Source organism: Tupaia chinensis, unplaced genomic scaffold (assembly GCF_000334495.1).
Source record: "Tupaia chinensis unplaced genomic scaffold, TupChi_1.0 Scaffold000232_1, whole genome shotgun sequence".
Lineage (NCBI taxonomy): Eukaryota > Metazoa > Chordata > Mammalia > Scandentia > Tupaiidae > Tupaia > Tupaia belangeri.
Window position 1 is genome coordinate 1943545 of NW_006159708.1, and position 23279 is coordinate 1966823.

Here is a 23279-nt window from a genome sequence, read left to right on the forward strand (position 1 = left end):
AAAGTCATACAGTGTCACTTCTGCAGTATTTTACTTGTTAACAGCAAGTCACAGAACTGCCAGATTCAAGAAATAGGGAATACACAAAGCATAGATAATGGGAGGTATGATTCACTGTGGGGCCATCTTTGGAAACTAACCATCGCAAGCAGCATAGGTTAAGTTAGGCCTTATATTCATGCCACTTCCATGTTTCTTTTTTTTTTTTTTTAATTTTTTAGAACTATTTTCTCTCTCCCTTCGGCTTTCCCCAAGGTAAGTATTAATGAGATCATATTTGAACTCTCTGACAAAGAAATACCTCCTTACAAAGCATACTATTATTGTTAGCCCGTCTGATCACTCTTACCTGGAGACTACAGAAGACAGGATGAGGGATATAGCGTATATCTCAACAACAAACAAAACTTCATTATAACATAGACATTCAGATTTAGTACAGGTCATACCATATTATTAAGAAACTGCCTCCAAAAATCTGTGGAACCAGATGTTTTCCAAGCCCTACTTCCTTCAAGCAAATACCCAATATAAGCAACACGAAGGATTACCAAAGAGTTGGAGTATCTCCAGAGATTTATTAGGATGGGGTTTGACCTATTTCTTTTAGTCACAGGAATCAGGCATCTTAAAATCAGAAAGAAATTTTTGCAAGACTCATGAGTGTATGCTGGCTGAGAAATGGGTCTCATTTAAATGATAGAAAACGCATCTTTAAGCTGCTATCAAGATCCCCTTCCAGGCCTTTGGAGTTTCCACGTGATTCTCCAGTAAGTTCTGGGAAACTCACAGCACTAAAGAATTTCTGGCAGTTGGGAACCATATCCAAACCCAGAACTTTCCCAAGGATGAGAGTAAACTCAAGATAAAGATACGGGCTTCAGTTCATGTCATTGTGCAGCACTTAGACACTTGCCCAAGTTAAGCCTCTGTTTCTACTTTTTCTGAATACACACATTTCTTAATATTTCCCTGCTTATTTTTGCTTAAAGGCCCTTATGGGCTGCACTGAGACTAGGCCGTACATACAAAAGTCTCCCAGCAATGCTATTGCTCCTGCAGTTGGCATTTCTCTCCCAGTGCAGACATTTCAAAGGCCATCCCTGGCCTTCCTTCCCTCCATTAAACTCCCTATAACCACTTGCAGTTCTTGGATTAGGGAGCAGCTTTTATTTTCCATTAAAGGTGGCAACATCCCATGCATCAGCTTCATCCTACAAACTTTTACCTCACTTCCTTCCCTTCACCTCAGTTGCAAAGAGTGCACTCCACTTGGATTCCAGAAATATGGCATATCAAAAATAAGAGGTCCCTGGGCCCTAAGCCAGAGGCCATTTGTTCAAGCCATATTCATATTATCCTCCCTCCCAAATTCACCATTTCTGTCCTTGTGCCTTTTTTCCATTATAGAATACCACCTCTTACTCTCCTCAGTCTGCTGCCAAATTAAGCTCACGCGGCGCCCAGGGCTCATCTAACGGACTGCTTTGCTTTGTTTCACAGTTAGACCCCACATGTGCTACATTATTTATGTTTGGTTTTTCTCTAATTTTGTCTTTAATGCAACAAACGTAGGCTGGGAATCTGCTGAAGTGCTGGAGATCCTGCTAAGTTTTAGAGCTATTAGAAACACCACAGAACAAGATAGAGTTGGGGATAGTTTTTATCCAAGCTGGTTATGGTCTTTCATTTATTTTCCATGTGTTTGTCTTGCCTGTCCTGATTGATTATCAGCAATTTAACAAGAATCAGGCCTGTTGTTTCCATCTGCACTTCCAGCACCTCTGCTGGCACAGGGCTCTGCCCATTGCGGGCACTCAGAATCACGGGCTGGAGGGCTGATGGTCCTGGGCTCCACCTCAGTCCTAGGCTCACTGCACTTATAAGAGTGACTCAAAGTGTTGGGTGTGGTCTAAGAAGCCCCTGAGAGTTACCTGGAGAAAGTAGTCCTTACCTTCCACTGTGTCACATAGGGGCTTTACACCTCCTTTAAAATCCCTGGCAAAGAACTTGTGTCTGGTAACTCGATTACCAGGGACAGGTCCCTGTCCTGCTGACTCAGCTTCTCAGGCGCAGGGTTTGCTCTGGGACTTTGGGGGACATATTTTCCCTGCCCTAATAGCTACCATTAGGTCTCTAGTGTGTGTAGTGCTCTACATATATTTTATTTTATCTTTGCAAGAACCCTATAAGGTACAGATGAGGATGATGATAATGGTACTTTGAGTACATTCTTAAAAGACAAACTGCTTTTATGAATTAGATTCATGGTTGTCCCTCTGTTACTTGCCTTCAGATGAGTGTTGGCTGGACTGCAGCCTGCCCCGCTGGCCTGAGCAGTCGAGTACAGCTACTGGTGATGTACCTCGAATCCTTGGCAGCTATCAATAATCACAGAGATTAGCTTTCCCCAAGTCTTCACTTTTTTCAGTCAAAACCTACATACTTCCGTGGGAGCATGCCAGGCTTACAGACATCATGTTTACATGTGTTTGGGAAAGGAAGGGCTGAGATCCATGCCTCCGAGATGACCTCCTACCCAAGGTATCCACAGAACACTTGCGAACAATTGCGGTGCCTTGTTGAAATTTCCAATTCCTTCTGCAAAGAGCTGGAAGCCTGGCAGGTCTTTGCAAAACATATGTAAAGAAGTTTTTGCCTGTCCCAAATGTGACAGAGACTCAGCATGCTAGCCTCAGGGTGTGATGGGAAACTCACCTTTTAAGCTGTCATTTTATTGATCATGATGTATGCCAGTAATTGCCTCTTCAGTTTTATGTATTCTAATGACTCACCTTTTTACTCTATCTTTGAGTCTTTAGGTGTTTGGATCACCAAGGGTGCAACTTCAAGTAATTCTAATAAAGAAATGACTCTATTAAGATGTTGGTGAACTGGCCTCTTTAGTAGACCAGCTCCAAAATGTAAATTCCTCTGCAGGGATGCTGCCTGTGGAAGCGGAGCTCACAGCTTCGCTGGCTTCAGAAGTGTGAGCAGGGAGGGCCCAGGATATGCACACTCAGCCAGTCGGAAAAGAGGCAAAGCTTGAGGGTCACAAGGACCGGTACACACTTCTTGGCATTCCTCTCCTAGAGACAGAAGCAACAAGGCTGCCCGCCTGCCTGCTTGCCTTTTTGGGGTGCAGTGGTGGCTCATTCCAGGATGGAAAGCATTATTCAAAACAAAGATCATCCACTTTCTGTGTTCAAAAGAAGCTGCCATATCTTCAGAAAACTTCGTTTCCTCTACTTTGATCTTCCCTCTCTAGTCTCTGCAGGCTGTGGAGGTGCCAGATCTTTACTGTAGGGCAAGTAGAAGCAAATAGAGACATGAGCGTAAGAGACTCCTCGGGTTGCCACTTGACTGAGCTTCATCTGCATGCTGTCCACTGTACACCTTCCTGGGCTGAGTTTCCTGATGGAGGCAGCTGTAAACCAGGGGGTTCAGACAAAGACACATGTGAAGCTGCAGGTGACCCAAAGACAGGACCCGGAGAGACAAAACTAAGCTAAGTATCATACCTCGTAACCAGAAGACACATTTCTTTTTAATTTCTACCTCATTAGTGAGAAATAAAATGGAAAAAAAAAAGCCAATTCTGAAACAAGACCAGTTCCAAAAAACTATTTATAATATCCTTCTGAAGCAATTAAAATGGACAAACTTAGACATTTTACTTCCTTAAAAGAATTTTCAGTATGTTTTCAGTATATTTTCCATCCCTCTCAGAGAAGCTAAGTGATTTTCCCAAACTCACACAGCAATTAGGGCAAAGCCATGACTCGAACTTTGAGATCAGTTCATTTGAAAACATTGGTTTTCTTTCTTTCTTTTTTTTTTTTTTTGAGAGGTTTTTGCTATAGGGCGCGTGCGCTCACCAGACAGACAGAGAGAGACATAGAGACAAAAAGCGAGAAATCACCCCCCAGGGGGGATGGCCACGCCGCAATCCCTTCTCCTCCATTCTCCTCTCGAGATCTTGGGCACGCACACACACGCGCCCGGCATGAGTTTAAGCCACCGGGTCCGGGACGCGAACCGCGGCGACTACATGGGAGTCCAGCGACATAGCCATTACGCTAACTGCTGGTCCCAACATTGATTTTCTTTTAATAATTTTCTCAGTCCATGCCTATTTTTCTCTTTTTATTTCACCAGGAATCCATACATCACTTGCATGTTTTAAAGATACCTTTCCCCCATCAGTGGCCACATCAGTGACAGATTCTTGTGGGTGGCTTTTATAACATCTTCTCATTGTGCTTATATCTCATTACAGTAGGGTTCTGATGCAAGTGCCTTCAGTCTGAGCATTTTAATTGCTTGGGCTGTGAGAGTAGTTGAAGGGACCTCAGTAAGACAGGACTCTTTCTTGTGCCAGAAGGACTCCAGGCCTCTGTCCCACTGACTCAGCTTCTGAGGCACAGCGTTTGCTCTGGGATTTTAGAGGAATTCTTTTCTCTACCCAAATAGCTACTATTAGGGCTCTAGTGTGTGTTGTGGTCTACAGGTATTATCTTTTATCTTCACAAAAATCCCATAAGGTACAAGTGAGGATGATGACAATGATAATTCCCAGTCCACACATTAGGAAACTGAGGGTCAAAAAGTTTCAGTCATTATTTCTAGAGCTGCTGCTTCTCTTGGCTCCAAATCCTAAAACTTCATACCCCTTATTCCTTTGTGTTTTGTTATTATTTGTTATTAAGAGAGCAAAATAGTGGCCAGTTGGTGGTGTGAAGGTTAAAGCAGGTATCTCCCACATGGTCAACTGTGCAGTTCAAGTCCCAGATTCAGCAGCTTAAAGACAACGGAGAGAGAGAGAGAGAAAGATTGAGAGAGAGAGTGTGTGTGTGTGTGCATGTATGTAAGTGCATGTGTGACCCAAATCCCAAGCGGAGACTGGAGGAGAAGGGATTGTGGCATGGCCCTTCCTCTAGGGTGTGATTTCTCATCCCCTCCTACTCTGTCTCTCTCCAGCGAGCACAGTTGCCCTAAAAGTATAAAAATATTCTTGATACCTTAATAACTAAAAATACTAGGGGCAGGGAGTCCCCTTGAAGCCACAATATGAAGCCTGGAGTCTGAGGCTCAAAGGTGGTGAGGCAGCCTAAAAGATATGAGAGTCTGTAGTCTCATAGTCTAATCCCAATGCTCCAGCTAGACACTAACCACCTGTGTGACTTTGGGCAAGTTGCGTTGCCTCTCTGGATCTCCATTTGCTCCCTTGTATAAGTCAGAGTTTAGAGGAGTCCCTCTCGAAGTCCAGTCCTGTTCTAAGTTTCCGATCCTAGGATCCCCAGAGCACACCTAGGGGAACATGTTCTGTTTCAGAACTATTTTCTCACCACAATCTCATGAAGCAATAAGACTCAATTCCCCATAACCACAACATTCAGCCTCCCCACTCCCCAAAACATATGGCACTATGGATGGCTGCCAGGGAGTTCTGGGAGCAAGAGTGAGGAATGAATGAGCATTGCAGCCAACATGCAGGGTTTGTCCTTCCTGTTCTTATTCTTGAGTAGCTACCGTGGGGACTGTGGACTTTGCTGATTATTTCAAAGACATAGTCTCTGCTCTGGTGGGTTATTTCAGGTTCCCTCGTTCCCGTCATCCCGTCAGCAACACTCTCTTGCCCCTTTTTCTTGGAATTTTCTATTTTTCAGTATTTCTCTATATTTAATATACTAATAAAAATATTTGAGGCCTCAAGTAGGAAAGAAATAAGTCCCAGTGTCTCATATTGGGCCAGTTAAGGAAGGAAGGGCTGAGTAAAGACTGAGTTCACATGTGCAAGAGAAGTGTCAAGTGAAGCGTGGAGGAAAGGACAAGCAGACATTTTGATTTTGATTTTAATTGGCTTCTGTTTTTTTCTCAGTCCCCTCTGACTCTGTCCCAATTGCACCTTTTATTATAAGGCTCAGACCTTGATGGAAGAAGGAGGTAGGGGGATGGAGGAGAAAGAAAGAAGGAAATACAGGAAATTAAATATGGTGCTGAATTCATTAGAATTCTAATATACAAGATGAAAGTACAACTTTCATTTTTAAAAAAGTCAAGGTTTTTGCTTAGTGTATTTGTTTTGGTCATGTGTTCCTTTCTTGTTTTTGCTATTTGCAAGATTGTGATTAAATTTTTTCTCTTTTGGTCATAAGACCCTATTGCTCTCAAAAGTTTGCTCACCAAACGTGCTGTGTTGCCGAGCTGTGGGTATGCAGGGAGGAGGGATGCCACACACACAGCTGAGCTGGCAGGAATTCAGGGGTAAAAAAATGCAGGGATATGGCTCAGAGGGGTCACCGCTGCCTTCTCTGTCCTTTCGGAGGAGAGGTAGGGCAGGGCTCATTGAAGAATTTGCCAAAGTTTCACGAGGACTGGGATTAGGAGCAGGTCCAGTAGAAATGGCCTCCCCAAGGCTTCCACGGGCAGCAGGGGAAGCAGGTGGACAAAAAGTTGATCATTAATGACAACCTGTAGAGATGTGAAAAAGTTTGTATTAATGCAGCAGACAGCAAGAAACAAGGATGGGCCAGGGCTCTTCTCATAATGCACTGGAGCCAATGTGGAGGGCTGGCATTGTGGGAAAGGTGCTCATGCCTGGAGGCTCACACTCAGCCACATGAGACTCCAGCATGCACAGTAATTATGATGGCAGAAGGTGGTGATTTGATTCACATGTGTGTAACAAGCAGCTTATGATGGCAGAGGAAGAGGGCAAGTGCAGTATTTCCATCTCCTTAACAGTAAACAGCAAGGAAAACTTGAACCAGTTCACAGACCGAGAAAACCAACAGGGTAAAATCTATGCAGAGACCTTTAAAGGTCTACGGCTTTGTGAGCTTGATTCTCAAAACACTAAAGTGGGGAAAAAAGATCCAATCAATGGGTCACTTAACCCTGGTGGGTTAAAAATTGGTCTTTTTCCTCCCTCCTTTTTAATTTGGTTTTTAAATTTCCTTACCTGATTTTGTTTGATCGCTGAATTAACTTATCTGGTCTCTGTTCCCTTTTGGTTTGACTTGGCTGTGAATGTTGGAGGCAATTCCTGGGATGTGTATCTATTCTATAGAGTTGTATGTATTTGGGCAGCTGAGGAATATAGAGACAGAAAAATCAAAAATAAAAGGAACTGACCAAAAATGGTGCAAGGTAAGAATCATTGAGGGGTGGTGGCTTCATCAAGATTGTATCAAAGAGAAGTTTTTAGATTGATGACTTATGAAAGCAACATAGCAGAGTCCTTTGTGTCTTACAAAATTATTTTGAAAATCATATGGAATTTCATATAACTTACATAGAATACTTAATAAATGCATGCATTTAATATTACTTTACACCATTGTAAGTTGAAATGGGTTTCTGGAGGTTTAATAGGATATTCGCCTTAAGTGGGTGGGGTAGAGGAACGTGATCAAGGTAACGATTTACCTGAGATCTGAGAAAGACCCCTGGGAAAGGCACTTGACTACTGTGTAGGATTAATCATCCTCTAAAATCTCAAGCTCATTTACATATATTTCTGAGAGACATTGAACCACATTCTTTCCTTGGAAGCTCTATTTGTTCAGTCTGCTGATACCAGACTCTGTAAGGCTATTGTCATGATGGTGCTTAAAGCCCAATCTGGTTGGGTAGAACATCCTTTGAAATTTTCTAAGTACTTTTCTCAGAATGTGTACAATGAGAAAAATTCATTTCCTTCCTGTCGGAAAACTTAATGATCATTTTCCATTATATTAAAATATTACCCATTGTTATGACTTCAGTTTAATGTTCCTGCAGAAATCACCATGTTTTGCAGAGTTTAGCTATGCCAAGGCCAAGGCACTGTGGGTTATTTCAGAGTTTCTCTTTTTAAATGGGTTGTTTCAGATGAGTTATGACAAAAAAGAGGCAAATCACACCATTTCAGAAGAATTAATAGGTAATTATATATTTTAAAAAAATCACTTTTAGCATGAAAACCCAAATTTTTAACAATGTGGTCTCCAGAATATAATTATAAATGCCATATTGAATCTCTGAACCAGAAATAAGAGCCTTCTTTTAAGGTATAATAAATACTTTTAGTATTGGGACAATGTTTCTCTTTCAGGAAAGATGAAAAGCAGAATTACAAACTGCTACTGTATTATAATTCCTCAAGTAGTTTAGTTGTTCATTTTTCTTTTTAAAATTTCTATCCTTCTCAGAAGGTTTGTTATTTGTGCCCAAAGAAGACTAGAGAATCAAGAAATAGAAAGACCGAGAAACCAGAGTGGCCTCGGAAAATTCACAATCTCCACCAGTCAGGGGGTATTATTTCTCCTGGTATTGTGGCTGCTGTAAGATCACCAGAAACAGGATTTTAGCATGTGATGGACACTGTAGCAGGAACAAAGAAAGGAAGTGGAGAATGAAGGTGAGATCTCCAAGTGGAGTGAGATGCTTGTTGGAAGTAGGTAGAACAGCCTGGAAGTCATTCATGCAGCTCAGCTGAAGCCAATCCAGTGTCAGTTCAGTTCCCTTTCATAACAGTAAGATACCACAGTGGTGGCTTAAACAACAGAAATGTATTTTCTCACAGCTATAGAAAGCTGAAAGTCCAGGATTAAGTAGCTGACAGGGTTAGACACCTCTGGAGGTCTCTCTCCTTGGCTTGCAGATAGCCACCGTCTTGCTGCCTCTTCACATGGTTGTCCATCTGTGCACCTGTGCCCTGGTGCTTCTCCTTATAAGGGCCCATATTGGATTAGGGCCCACCCTAAAGGCTTCAGTCTAACTTAGCCACCTCTTTGAAGACCTTATATCAAAATATAGTCACAAAGATTAGCACCCACCTCTCCGACCTCATTTTACCTTAGTTACAATATGAATTTTTGAGGAACACAATTCAGCTCATAACATCCTTCAAATATATATATATATATATATATATCCAAGGACAAGTGATATATCTGGTGGACAGATGTCTGCTATAAGGAGGAACAAAAGGAGGTGTAAGTTATTTCTCCTGGGGTATCTGAGGCACTGAACATTGTAAGGGTCCAACTTCATTGTGATTGCACCTTTTTTTTTTTAAGAGCTTTTTGTTATAGAGTGCATGTGCTTTCCAGAAAGACAGAGAGAGACAGAGAAACAGAATGTGAGAAATCATTCTCCAGGGAAGATGGCCAGTCACAATCACTTCTCCTCCATTTTCCCCTCGGGATCTTGAGCACGCATGCACACGTACCCAGTGTGAGTTTAAGCTGCCGGGTCTAGGACTCGAACTATATGGGAGTCCAGCGACATAGCCATTATGCCAACTGCTGGTCCCTGATTGAACCATTTTTTAAATTCTGGAATGAGAGTATCAGATAGGCACCAAGTAAGATGACAATAAGCCCCCATGTTTATTCATCAGATTCAACAATTGCCATCATTTTGATCCTCTTACTTAATCCATCCTCTTCCATTTCTTCTCTTTTTCTTTTGCTGAAAGTGCTTTAAAGCAATCCTGAGAGTAGTTTCTTTCATTTAACCCTGCATCTCTCAAATTTAAGTATTTACATATGCATCTCTTGAAGTATAAACAATACCTTACATAACCACACTGCAATTGTCACCCTTAATGAAATTGACAAAAATTTCTTTCTCTCACTTTATTCCCAATTCAAATTTCCCACATTTCAAAATTTTAAAAATGTATATAGTTTATTATGTGAAACAGAATCCAGATAAGATTATTACTACATTTGGATGTTAGTAACCCATTTATTTTGGGAAAGCATTATTTCTTTCATGATTCTGTATCACTTAGGACATCCTACAAAGCTATTTACTTTCCTTTACACTGGTCTTCAATACCAGAAATACACTTGCCCTTGATAGTTGGGTGGGTCTGGAAGGCATTTTTTTTTTAATCTCATAATGCCTTACGTAATAGCCTTACCAAACAGTAAATTATGCTTTCTTTCTATTTAAATACTATCTTGGTTTCTAGAATAATCATTATGTTAAATTCTATAAGATTTGCTTTTACTGTAGATAACATTTCTCGTACATATGTAAAGGTAACTTTAGAGAGTCCAGTTGCTTTAAGATTATCTGCATATAATCTAGTTTTCTGCTGCACTGCCCCCCATCTTGAGATAACAAGAAACTAGGTTTAAAAGCAATTCTGCCACCCATTCAGGTTCAAAGTTGTGCTGTGATTCCTTTGGTAACCCAGGACTGATGTCCTTATGAGTACTTTATGCCTACAACCCTGAGCACTGTATCTATTCCACCCACATCAACCCAGCAGGAAACTCAGCTCCTTCAGGGATTTTCACAATCCTCCACTCACACTCTACATTTTGTGAGTCCCCTTACGTTATTTAAGAATGAAGATTTTGGGGGCTAGGTTGTAGCACAGCGGAACTGCAAGTCAACCCATATGGAAAAGTTCTGGTTTTGTATCCCAGGACCTCCCTGAGCAGGTTGGATCACATGTTCTTATGACTCACGTTGGCTGAAACTGAGAGTGGATTGTGACATGGAGACCCTATGTGTGTGTTGGGGGTTTCCCTCTCTCTTGGAAATAAATAAATAAGCTTTATACAAAAAGAATTGTGGGGTTGGAGCCATGGAGAGAAACTCTCCCTTAAAGAGGGTTAACCTTTTATCACTTGCTGGTTTCTCTCTTACCCCCACCCATCCGCCTACTTCTTCTCACTCTCTTTTCTTTCCTCTCCCTTTTATGAGTGTGACAAATTCCTCTCCTATCTCATGTAGAGCAGTTTAATAATAACTTTCTAGTTTGAATATACTCTTGGGTCTCACCCTTCACCCCAAATGGCTTGCTGAAGTATTTCTTCATCCAAATATATTCAGAGCTCTTTTTAAGGGGAATTTTAGTGAATACAATTTTCTCTACTTCATTTTAAGTACCTAACAGCAGCCCCTATTTCTAATCGAGCCCCCATGTTCAACATACCCATAACAGTGGGGACCTCTCCCCAAATTCCTTCACCTAGATAGGTAGAGCAGGGCATCAAGAATGCTGCTTGCCTGGTGCAGCCACAGCTGTTCAGAAAACAGCAACAGGGTTGTGTGAAGTGATGCCGCCCACATCAGAAGACTTTTTTATTCTGTTGAAATTAAATACAACACTCCCAGGGTGCAAAAGCTTAGCAGTTTTCCCACATGCAACTCTCATCACCCACAAAGCAAACCTATAGCTAAAGTCAGACTTAAAATCTGCCTCTTTCTGACACCCAAGTTTTTCAACTCACAGTAAGTATTCCTGCAGCCAAGGAATTCTCACTTGCCACAGAGAAAAACATTTTCTGAATACTTGTGTCTTACCCAATTCAACAGATCACAAAGGATAAATGGGCACACTTTCTTTGAACTGGGCTTCAGGACTATGCCCATCAATCCAAGCAATCACAGCTGCCAGAGATGGCAGAATCCATCAACCTAGGACCCAATTTCAGCCTGGTATCTTGAATCTGCTTATAATTCTTCCCTCCCTATTCTCCTTGAGAAGGGATGATCAAGGTTCTTTGTGTTTTTCTTTCTTCATGTCCCTTCGGTCACTTTCCTTAGTCCCCAATCCTTTTAAACTTGCAAGCCCCTCCCTGGGACTCAAATACTAGATGGTATCCCATTATCCAACAAAAGCTCTCTGAATGAGTGAGGATATTGATTGAGTAAGAGTGAGTACACTCGAGCTATGCAATGTTGTCCACTCATCCAAGCTACCTACAGTGCAGAAAGACACCTCATGGGTGGATATTGTGCACACAATGATTCCTGCAAGTTTCCCACATTCTCATCTGAAGACACAGGGTCATGAGCCTCTGATGCTCAGTCCTTGAAACAAAAGTCATAACATCTTAATTTTTTCCCTTTCTGAGCTACTGAGTTGACCATTCTTGTTAGTTTTCAGAACTTCTTGTCAAGAAAATGTGTCTACTCTTTGACCAAGTCTTCCCCTGGGTCCGTTTGCAGAAAGATATTCTAATGGGTACAATATTTGAATATCATTGCATTTCCATTATACCTGCCTCATTATCCTACATGAATCTATCTGTCCTTTGTTTGGAAATGTGCTTATTGTGAAGCCTGGCAAATCTCAGGTGAAAAGAGTAGATTTATGAGCTGTCCTCCAGTTCCTGTCTACTTTCTCCTAAGGGCACAACCCTAAAAGATCAGTCACTGAAACGTGTTTTGGTGTCAAGTTTGAAATTCTGCTTTTTAAGAACATCTCATAATGAAACCTTGGAAATAGCATGAGGAGGTTTCACTCCTGACATACCCCAGAAGGTCACATGCTCTAATTCAGCTTAAAGGGACACTAATCATATTCAGTATGTGAGGAGAAAGGCTTACAGTTGAAGATGACACCGTCATTTGCATAGGATGTAAAAATGAAGGACCATTAATTTTATAGCATTAATTGAAGAGCAGAAGTGTTAGACCTCTATAATTATCTTCAGTGAATACATTTCAAAGACATCTTCACAAATGAGGCTTGTGTGTGTGAATGTGCTAGGGGAGAGATACAAAGAGCATAGGAAGGCTCCACTCTGTCCCTTCCTAGATGCACAGATTAGCATATCGTTAAATTAAAAGCTTAACTTAAATCTGAATTGCTTCCTCTGTGTGGAAACAAGATGTGTGAATGCCAGGCTCCAGAGGATATTCTGCCCAGAAGGAGGGTGCCCAGATGCAGGCCACATTTCAGAACCACCTAGATAGAGAACAGAGGGGAATTCCCACATCTCTCCGGGGTGAGCAATATCCCCATATGTCCTCCCAACATCCCGTTCGGTCATCTCTAACATCTTCACTAGCACCTGGCACCTCTCTTAGTCCTGATTCTACCGTCTTAGCTTGTCCTCCCTATATTCCAAATTTACTAGTCCTGTGTATTGTTCTCACAAATTAAACTCTCAGTTTTGGATCCAAATCAACAATCATTCTGCAATGTTAGGTTCCTTAATGGTTTGCACCCCAAGGTCAGCATGCAAAGTAGCATTTCTAAGGATTTTAAACAGAAACACATAGAAATTGCTTGAGTGCCTTACAAGTTTTTTAGGAAAAAAATAATCCTAGGCAGAATAAGGGGTATGGGTTTGGGGGAAGAAACAATTGAAAGGAGAAGCTGTTTCTATGGTCACCAGCATCATATCGCAGGGATAGAAAACAATGGTTACACCATGATGGCCCAGTGGGGAAGCTGGATGGCATAGGGCACTGGGAGTAGAGGCACTGGGTAAAGAAGAGGTGCAGCCCAAGGTTTAAGAGTTTCTAGGGAGTTTTAGTAATTATCCTGACATGCAAGACTCATCACTTTAAAAAATATGAGCTACCTCTGAACCTCCGAGTCATAGAATATCCCTAGTGTATAATTTAGGGTTCCTGGGGGGAAGGTTGAGAGCCACTGGTGTAAATCAAGCAGGGCATTAAGTAATGAGGTAACACGATGCATATACTCATTTAAAAGCTCCAATCTCCAGGGCCCCTGCAGAAATAACAATACTGGTGGGAATTTCAGGTACCGCTACACACAGATGAGGGGGAAACTAGGGGACACAAAGGTCTTTTAAAATATGCGAGGGAACATTGTCTAACTTTGTGAGAAGCTTCTCTGGGAATAGGGGTTTACTCAGGATTGTGAAGGCTTCTTCTAAATTCCTGTATAGTCCTCAGTTCAATTTGCTTTCCATTTCATGCTTCATTTACTTAGTTTGGTACTCTACTCTTGTCTTTTCACTACTTTCTTGAGATGGATTTTATATACAATAAACTTTGCATATTTAAAACATATTTAAAACTTTACATAATTAAAATTGGATGTAGTTGGACACACGTAGCTATTCCTGAAATCAGTATACCAAACATTTCTGACCTCCCAAAGTTTCTGTGTGTCTCTTTGCAATTCCTTCCTTCCTCTAACCTTGTTTCAAGGAACTACTGATCATCTTTCTGTCCTATAGGTTAGTACACATTACCTGGAATTTTCAACATGTAGTCTTTTTTTGCTGAGCTTCTTTCATTCAGCTATGCTCTGTTCCTTGTCACTCTGCTAGAGAAATTTTCTCTCCCATGTTAGAAATAGCCACATGCACCAAGAGGATTCATGCTGTGACAAGATAGCTATGTTGCAGACAAAGTAAACTTTAGGTTTGCTTATAACCTTTTTCTATTGCTCAAAGAATTGCATAACTAGGAGACACAGACTTATTGATGAAAAAGGAGTATGATCATATATTTTGGGGAAGATGCACCAATTCTCAGTTTTTTCTTGTTCTGTGATTGAAATTCCAAGTACTTAAGAGAGCTTCCTTTAAAGCAGCCCATGCACTTGGGTGTGAGACATCTGACTTCATTTTGTCACTTCAATGAAGTGGTATGCCTACTTTTCATGTGGCATGGAAACTGAGTTGATATATCTGTGAGGAAGAATTATTTTATCCCGTGCTTGTTTTTCTAATAGCCTGTTGGAGAAACTAGAAATACTAAGGGAAAAGGATAGATTAAGTGACCTCCAAGGTTCTCCATCTTTCCTGACTCCATTTCAGAGGCTGAGCCACTCACCCAAAGGTCACCACAAAAACCATCCATAATGCTGAAGTCTACTTGGGTGTTTCAAGTAAGACTCCTCCAGCTGCAAGTGTCAGAAATGGAACAAAAGGTAATGTAATTGCAAAACAACAAACAAACAAAATAAATCTGGAAGCTCAGGCAGTTGAAATTTCAGGGGTGAACTGGACTGGATCCAGGGCCTTAAATGTGTCATTGAACAGATACTCTGTCTTTCGGCTCTGGCTTTCCCTGGGTCAATTTTATTCTCAGGCAACTCTTCCTGCCTGGTGATCCTCCAGAAGCTCCACAAATATGCCCTACCACTTGAAGTGTAGGACTTTCTTAACTAAGTATCCCAAACAAACACTGACTTTTAGTGCATTGACTTAGGTTTCAAGACCATTCCCACAGTAGAGAGATGGCATGTGCTGACGGATTATGTTGTCCATTCACCCCAGCTTGGGGGAAAGGAGGGACAGATAGTCCCATCCACCACCTGGACTGATGTGAAGAGCATTCCCTTAGTGTAACTACTAGACCCAAAAAAGGGGGAATTGGTGTTGAACACCTAACAGAGAGTGTCCACTGGAGCTGTTGTTTTCATACTGCATCATATAAAGTTCCCATGACTCCCTTTTAAAAATATAGGCTGCCATTGAGTTTGTTTTTGTCTCCAGCTGCTTTATCATTCTTCTCTTATGTATGAACATAGGCCCAACATAAAAACATTCTAAGTAAGATTATATTATTCTACCCTTCAAAGATTCGAAAACCATGCTTTCTCATTCAAGGGTATCAAAGATCTTAATTAAGCGAAATATTGTCACAGTGGGAATTTGGATATCAGTGTACAGACCACTTGATTTCCTTAGGACTCACTTGCCTCACGTGTGCAATGGAAATTAATTCTGTACCTTTCTGAAAAGGGATGGGGGGGAGGTTCAATCAGGTAATCTCTGAAAGTCTCAAATTTCTTTGATTCTGTTCATGATTTCATGTATACTAACAGATTGATATAACTGGTTACTCAAAACTAATCTTACTCTAGTTGCAAATGAGAGATAGCCACATGTCGAGCGGACATTATTCATATTTTGAACATTTTCTGTATATTAGGGCATTCTTACATCTTGCAAGCTCTTCCATTTCCTAAACTGAAGGTGGAAAACTGCAGTATCTAAAAGCTAGAGCACAGTTATATGACCAGAATCTAGAATCAAACATTACCTTGTGAGATTTAAGTGTAAAAAAGAGAGGGAATGTCAAGGAAGACATATATGGTATTGGACCCAAACGCCTCCACTAGGACCTTTGACACCCTTCCTCTGACCACCTCTCCATAATTCTTCCCAGCATAATCTAGTCAACATTTCTTTCTTGACATTTTTCTACACTTAAATCTCACAAGGGTATGTTTGATTCTAGGTCTTGGTCATGTAACTGTGCCCTAGCTTACAGACACTGTAGGAAGGTCTCCACTGGAGCAGGTTTGTGTATCATTTAGATGTTGTTTGTGGTTCTATAGCCTCTATATCTAATCTGGCTCTCTGTGAACAATTTAGTACAGTTAATGCGTTACGTATCAGCATTCATTCGCTAAGGTAGGCTCTGTTGCTTGCAACTAAGAATTCCTTGGCCAAAACAGAAGCTGATCTCAGGAATAGTTTCAGGCCACAGATTCATTTTAAAAATTGCATCTAGTATTGGTTTTCTAGTTTTGTGGGTAAAAAGCAGTGAAGAATTCAACTAGTGTTAGAGGATGAGCACTAGTATTTTAAATATTCTCCTATGATTACCTGGGATTAGTACCCCAGGAAAGTGAGGGAATACAATGGCATGAGGAATTTAAACAATATGAATGACATGAATAATTCAAGGATACTTCTAATGGCACTAGAGAGCTTAAATTCTCTGGTCAGCATGGTCAGAGAAAAGGGAACCTCCTATTACTAAGGTAAGCTATCCTTTTCAGGTACATGGCTAAAGCCTGAGTTTGAGACTGATGGGATTGCCAAATAAATGTCAATCAAAAACTGTAGTCTTATCAAGTCTCTTATGTGAATTAGGACCTTAATAGGAAAGAAATTGAATTAAGAGAATTTAAATTTAAATTAAGGACATATAAGTCCCATGGCCTAGTAGTTAAGGCAGTCAAATCCCACATGGATGACCGCGGTTGGAATCTCAGTCCTGACACTTTGAAAAATACACAAGGCACATGTTTATGCCTGCCTCGAGTTCCAACAGGGAGAAATGAAGGAGAAGGGATTATAGTATGACCAAGCTCCACTGAGAAATGTTTTCTCTCTTTCTTTCTCTCTCTCTCTCTCTCGCTCTCTCTTGCTCTCTGGTGAGTACGTGTACCCTCTGGCAATTATAAACAAATAAATAAATGAATAAACAAATAAAGGTCGTTTAAGATGATTCTAGTGATTTAGAGAACCATGAATTCCCATTGTTCCTAGCACTTAGTCCATCACCAAGAACAGCTAGACTTGCGAAGTGGTGGAAATGCCTTTTGAAGCCTTAGTTACAGTGCCAGATGGGTGACAACACCTTATGAGTTTGGGATTGTGTGTGGAAGATGTATACCAAGTTCTTTGAATTATGATATATTGATAGTACTATTTGTCCTCCTATAACCATAGGTGAGATTCAGAACCAAAGGGTTGAAGTAGGAGGAATACTTCATATTACATCTAATGACCTGGTTGCAAAAGTTTTGCTTTCAATGCCTACAATGCAGAGCTCAGCCAACTCAAAGTTCTCAGAGCCCAAAGGAAGACTGTTTCCACCAGAAACATGAAATGTTTCCATAGAATTAGAAAATAGGACTACTCTTTGCCAAAAAGAGGCTATTTCAGCCTTCACACCACTGGAAAATTGGGCAATAAAGGTATTTTCAGTGTTGACTGGGATGATTGATTTTGATTAACAGGAGAAAATAAGATAGTACCATTTTGTACAAGAAATATTTCTGGAACCCAGGAGATCCTTCTGAGTTCCTCCAGGTATTGCCATATGCAGTGGTAAGACTGAATGGAAGACCATCGCCACCACACACAAAAAGAACCATTTAGAGGTATCGTCCTCATAAATGAAGGTTGCAAGAGTCATCTCAATGGTTAAAGAACCTTAATGGGTTGACAAGATGCTTTTGAAGGCAAAAGGAGCATGGCATGGTTGTGGCAAAAGAATGTCTAAAACCATTTGCATCCACATGGCCACTTGCATAGATGCTCATCTTTGTTTTGCGATATATATATATATATAGACATTCTTCCTTCTTTTCTCTCTTCCTGCTTCCTTCTCCTCTTCTCTTCCTGCTTCCTTCTCCTCTGTGTAGGGTATATGAGTAAGTCCAGGTTGGTTTAACTGAGTGCCTGGGACACAGACCATGAAGGTGAGATTGTTTGTGACTAAAGTGGAGAAGGTAAGCATATCTTGGTGACTTGGATTCGCAGCTCAATGTGGAAACTGAGGAGTCTTTACCTTGTCCTCCTTCTGAGGGGAAAATGAGCACATTTTTTCAGTTTTACAAAAAAATGATTGTATGATGTTAGGCAGAAGCATTCTGTTCTTGTGGCTGTGGTTTAGAATTTTAATTTGGAAGAAGGTTTATAGGCAATTGGACAGCAAGAGGGTAGATGAAGTGGGCATATGAGGGGACTTCAAAACGTTTATGGAAAGTGGAATTAGAGTTGTTTTTTTTTTTGCTGGAAATAATTGAAATCATGTATACTTTTTTTCATAATACATGTTTTCCATTAAGTTTTTTGAAGATAACCATCCCATATTTTTATGTCATGCATCACCATTCACTGTCTGAACAACTATTTAATATTTGGGTTATCTTTCACATTCCCAAAGTAGAGGTTGGACACTTGCTTTCTCAGTTTCTATGCCACTACAAACAAGCCATATGACCACGAGATTTGGTTTTGGAAGAGAATGTCATGAAGAAGGTGAGGCTGTAAAGAATACATGTTAGTAACAAAGTCAGAAACTCATCCAGCTCTTCAAGACAACCAGGCAAGAGGTCCTGCCCATAGTATCTGAGGACACACTGACAGGGGGAACTATAGAATATGACCCATGGAGCAGGAGCAGCCTAGCAGTGTTATCCTGGTACTGTTCTCACCTGCAAGCCCTCCTAGTTTGATTCTATGACTTCCTTGAAGTTCCTTGGGCCATCACAATTTCCTTACCAAACTCCCTTTCTTGCTTCAACTGCCTAGAGTGGATTTGTTGTTCACAACTACAGAAACTCACCGATAGCCAGAGAAGCTTTTCCTGCTTGTTGTAGCCAGCCCTAAAAAGCACTAAGAAAAAACTCTTCCTTATCTGCAGATGTTGGCATATCCCTGTTGTCTCCGTCTCAAAACTCTGAATACACATCAGGTAAAGGGAAGTAGTTTAACTTAAACAATCCTTTACACAAAGGGACATTAGCACAGCTGTGGTTTGCCTAGAAAACTTAAGAGTGGCCCATAAAGGGAAAGCCCATCTGTTTGGGGACACTAAATCTGCCTGTAGTCCACAGGATATCACACACCCAAAGCAGGGACTCTAACTGTGCAGCCTAATTCTATAGACAAATTGTATTTGCCCCTTATGGCAGTCTAAAGGGATGCATTGCTGTGTGCAGGAGGACTGTTCATTGGATTGGTTGGTGGCTGTTACATGTTAACAAGTTTGCAATGTAGTTTTACTAAATCTAAGTTTCATACCGACATTGAAACTTCTAAAACAGCATATCCCAAAAGGACACAGAATATATTTTCATTTCAAAACTCAAGAAAAATTCCTTTAAAGACACCTCAAGATTTCTAAACAAGAAGAATATTTAATATGCCAGAATTCTAAGCATGCTTGTTACCTATCAGGTACTCATAACAATTGTGACTTATCATTTGTTTCAAAAATAAGGGCTGGCTAAGTGTTAGTAAAGTTGTCCAGTCCCTCGAAATTTGTGTCATCCTGGGTTACTGAACTAAAAATGCTGTGAATGATCGGAAGGATAGTTTTCCCCCGACTACTCATGCATGTTTGAACTATCTTTCCTTTATAGCCTATTTTAATACAAGTGCCCAACATTCCCCACTTTGCTGATACCATATGGTGTTGATGTAGGTTTATTTAGGCTCTATGTTATCTGGGGAACTAGAAATTGACTGGGGAGTCAGGCAAACTCTTATCTCCTGCTGGCTTCTTTGCTTGCTTATACTGCACTTTAAATAAATCACTCAACCTCTGAGTCTCCATTTTCCCATTTAGAGAATGGGATCAGTGATGTCTACTGCAGGATCTGGGGCACTGGGGAATGGCAAGGTTCTCTTGTTTCCTGGGAAGCAGGAGCTACTGGATGCAGATACAGTTCTGGTGTTTGCAGGAAGGTAGCAACAGCCTGCAAAAGGAAGATATTGGCTTTCCCTGGACTCATTATTCAGAAGGCTCAAAAGCAAGTGCCTCCCTTGTTCGTGTTTCTCTCCAGAGAATTTCCTGTTATTTCCCTGGTATTAATTGATGATGGGCACCCACATTCTGAATTCTCAAAGACAGGAAGTGCTTCCTGCTCTTGACATTGCTTATATTCTGTTCCATTTGTTTTGTTTATTTGTTTCCTCAGGGGAGGTAAGAAGGAGGGAACATAGCTTTTGGGGCTAATTGTGTGGATTACCAGGTGGATGCATGGAACAGGCAGGATAAGCTCTGCTGGCTTGCTTTCTCCATGGAGCTTTGTTTGCAGGAGACATTTTGGGCAAGAGATGGAAGATGCATTCCTAAGTCAGGCCCTTTATCCCGACGAGTTTGCTTAGAAGGCATGATGCCATCATATTGGTTGTGCAGTCTACATTTCTGTCACAAAGAGACCTACTAAGAATGTTATCTCTTTCAGGTAACAGTCCTGACAAGAAATGGCCAGGACAGCAGCTTGCTTTTCTCCAGTAAGCCAACACTCAGTTCCTCCCATCTTGGTGCTGTCATCCTAAGGGCAATTCTCCTCAGCTCACATGGTGAGCTATCACGTTGACTGAGAGAGAGTGGGAAAGACAGAGTGAGACAGAAGTATCTCTGGTAGGGCCTTGTCATGTTGTAATTCTTTATTCTCCCCAAACACATCAGCCTTCTACCCAGCCAGGATTATAGTGCTCAGTATGTTTTGGTCAGTCCAGTATCTAGACACAGGGTCCTTCTGTGTGGCTCCAACATCACTCAGCCCTACCATCTGTGTCACCACAACTGGGCCAGTTTTCCAACTCTTACTGACCCCAACTGCAAGATGAGTCTGCAAAAATACTCATCAACAGCAGTCTAGGTTCAGTTCCTGGTCCAACATAAGGGCCAGCAGAGTGTGCACATGTACCTGTGACTCAGAGAGGCTGAGGCAGTAGGATTCTGAGCTCAATCCTGGCCAGGGCAACATAGCAAGACCTTTTCTAAAAAGGTCTTCATTCTGACAAGTTTTCCCAGTAGGCATGATCCCATCCAAATTGGCTAGTGATGACTTGCACCTGTAGCCTCTGCTGGAATGCTGAAGCAGGAGGATGGCAACTTGGTAAGATCCTATTTTAGGTGGCATGGTGGTTAAGGCTTTGGAGTCCCACATTGCCAATTGCAGTTTGAGTCCTAGACTCTGTAGCCTGAAAATCATGTGTGTGTGTGTGTGTGTGTTACACACACACACACATACACGTACACCCAGGATCCTGAGAGGAGAATGGAAGACAAGAAATTATGGAATGACCATCCTCCCTGAGGGATGATTTCTCACTTTCCCTCTCTCTCTGTGTCTCTGTCTCTCTTCAGTGAGCAAACCACCCTATGGTCAAACAAACAAACAAACAAAAACTAATAAGTAAATAAATCACTTGAACCAGACAGTGTCACAGTGGTAAAACATGATGCTCTATGGGGTAATCCCACTTGAGAAATTTGCTGGTTAGGTCTGGAGACCCCCTGAGTACTCCGAGCACATGCATGCCCATAATCCAGGGCTGACTAATAACTGGGGGTGGATGGCACTGTCAATACCCCATTGAGGGTGTCTCTCTCTCATTCATTGAGAAAAATAAATGCATAAACTTAAAATGAACCTCAACACTGATGAATCCATGTGAGCAGTGATTTCAGTGATGTTTGGCTGTCCTTATGGATCAGGATCTTGGGCAGGTGAACTTCGGGCCCTCCTCTGCTCACTGTTGGTTGTCCCCAGGCCCTAACCTAGCTCCCTAGCAACTTGAATATCAGTACATGATACCTTCTCTGGGGAACTTTGGCCCTGGTCCCACTTGATACAGGAAAGGTAAGGGCATACACAGCATGTGGTGAGGGGTGTGCCAGTAGGGGTGAGAATAGAGAAAGGGCACTTCCTTAGTCAGCAGAGAATGGTAAGGCTTCCCAAGGAGAGGGAAGGTCTCAGCTGACCACAGGGTGGCCAGATAAATGCTACAGACAGGGGACAATTTCAGGCAGAGAGCAACACTCATAAAGTTGTAAAAGAAAGTTCTGTAGATCCTAAAAGTAACTCTGAATGACCAAAATGAAGAAGGCAAAGGGAATAGGTGATGATGATAGAGGCTGGAGAAATAAGGAAGGGCCCATTCCAGCAAATCTGAATTTTCTTTTTTTTCTTTAAATTTATTTATTTTTTACATTAATACACTATACATCATTACAACATACAAATGAATTTTCCATCCAAAATACACTGTATATTGGCTCAATCAAGCACATCAACATACATGTTATCAGCAAATAATTTTCCATTTCTTATGTCTTGTATACTTTTTGTTTTGTTTTGTTTTGTTTTGTTGCCATCCTTGATTCCCTATCCCTCTCCTTCTGCCATGTCCCACCCTTCTCCCACATTGTCTCTAGTATCCATGGTTGCTTTCTATGCCTCCCCCCCACACATACTTAATTGATTTGCTAATGAACTTAATTAGTCTAAATATTTCCAGTAGCAAGCACAGCTGATATATACCTATACATGAACCCAAGTCTGACTTTAGGCATAAACCTCAGTGAGTAGAATGAACATACTATAAAATAGTACCTAGCTGGGGCTATACAGCTTACTGCAGTCATCAAATATAATTTTTAAAAAATTTTGATAAGAACAGTTTTACTATTTTATTCTCCTGAAACTTTTTTTTTTAAATTACTTAACATTCATTCCCTGAGCATCATCACAGCATACTAAATGTGGTTTCCCATCTAGAATAAACTGCATAGTGGCTTAATCATTCATATTATCATCAATAATATTCCTTGGTTTTCTTGAAATTACCAGATGAATTTGCTATTGAAAGTAGTTAGAGTACTTATGATTTTGTGTGATCAACAAAATGTTGGGGGAAAAGGAATTGAAGACAACTGTACATAGCAGAGATAGTGTAATAAGAGAGTAGGAAAGGGCAGAGGGTCAAACATGGGGTAAAAAACATCAAAAAATATTATTGATGATAACCTGAATTTTCCATCTAAGGAGTTTTGGACCAGATTATGATGGCAATGGGAATCATCAAAGGCATTTGTAAAGATCTATTATGAACCTATTTGTGTCATAGAAAGTTCATTTACAGCCAAGAGGAAGTGCATTCTTAAATGTGTGGTCTCAGATCTACTAGTATCAGATTCACCTGGGATGCCAATTAAAATTGCAGAATCTTGGTCCCCATCTTATATCTGCTGAATCAGAATCTCAAGGAGTGAACGCCATAAGCTTCCTCTTA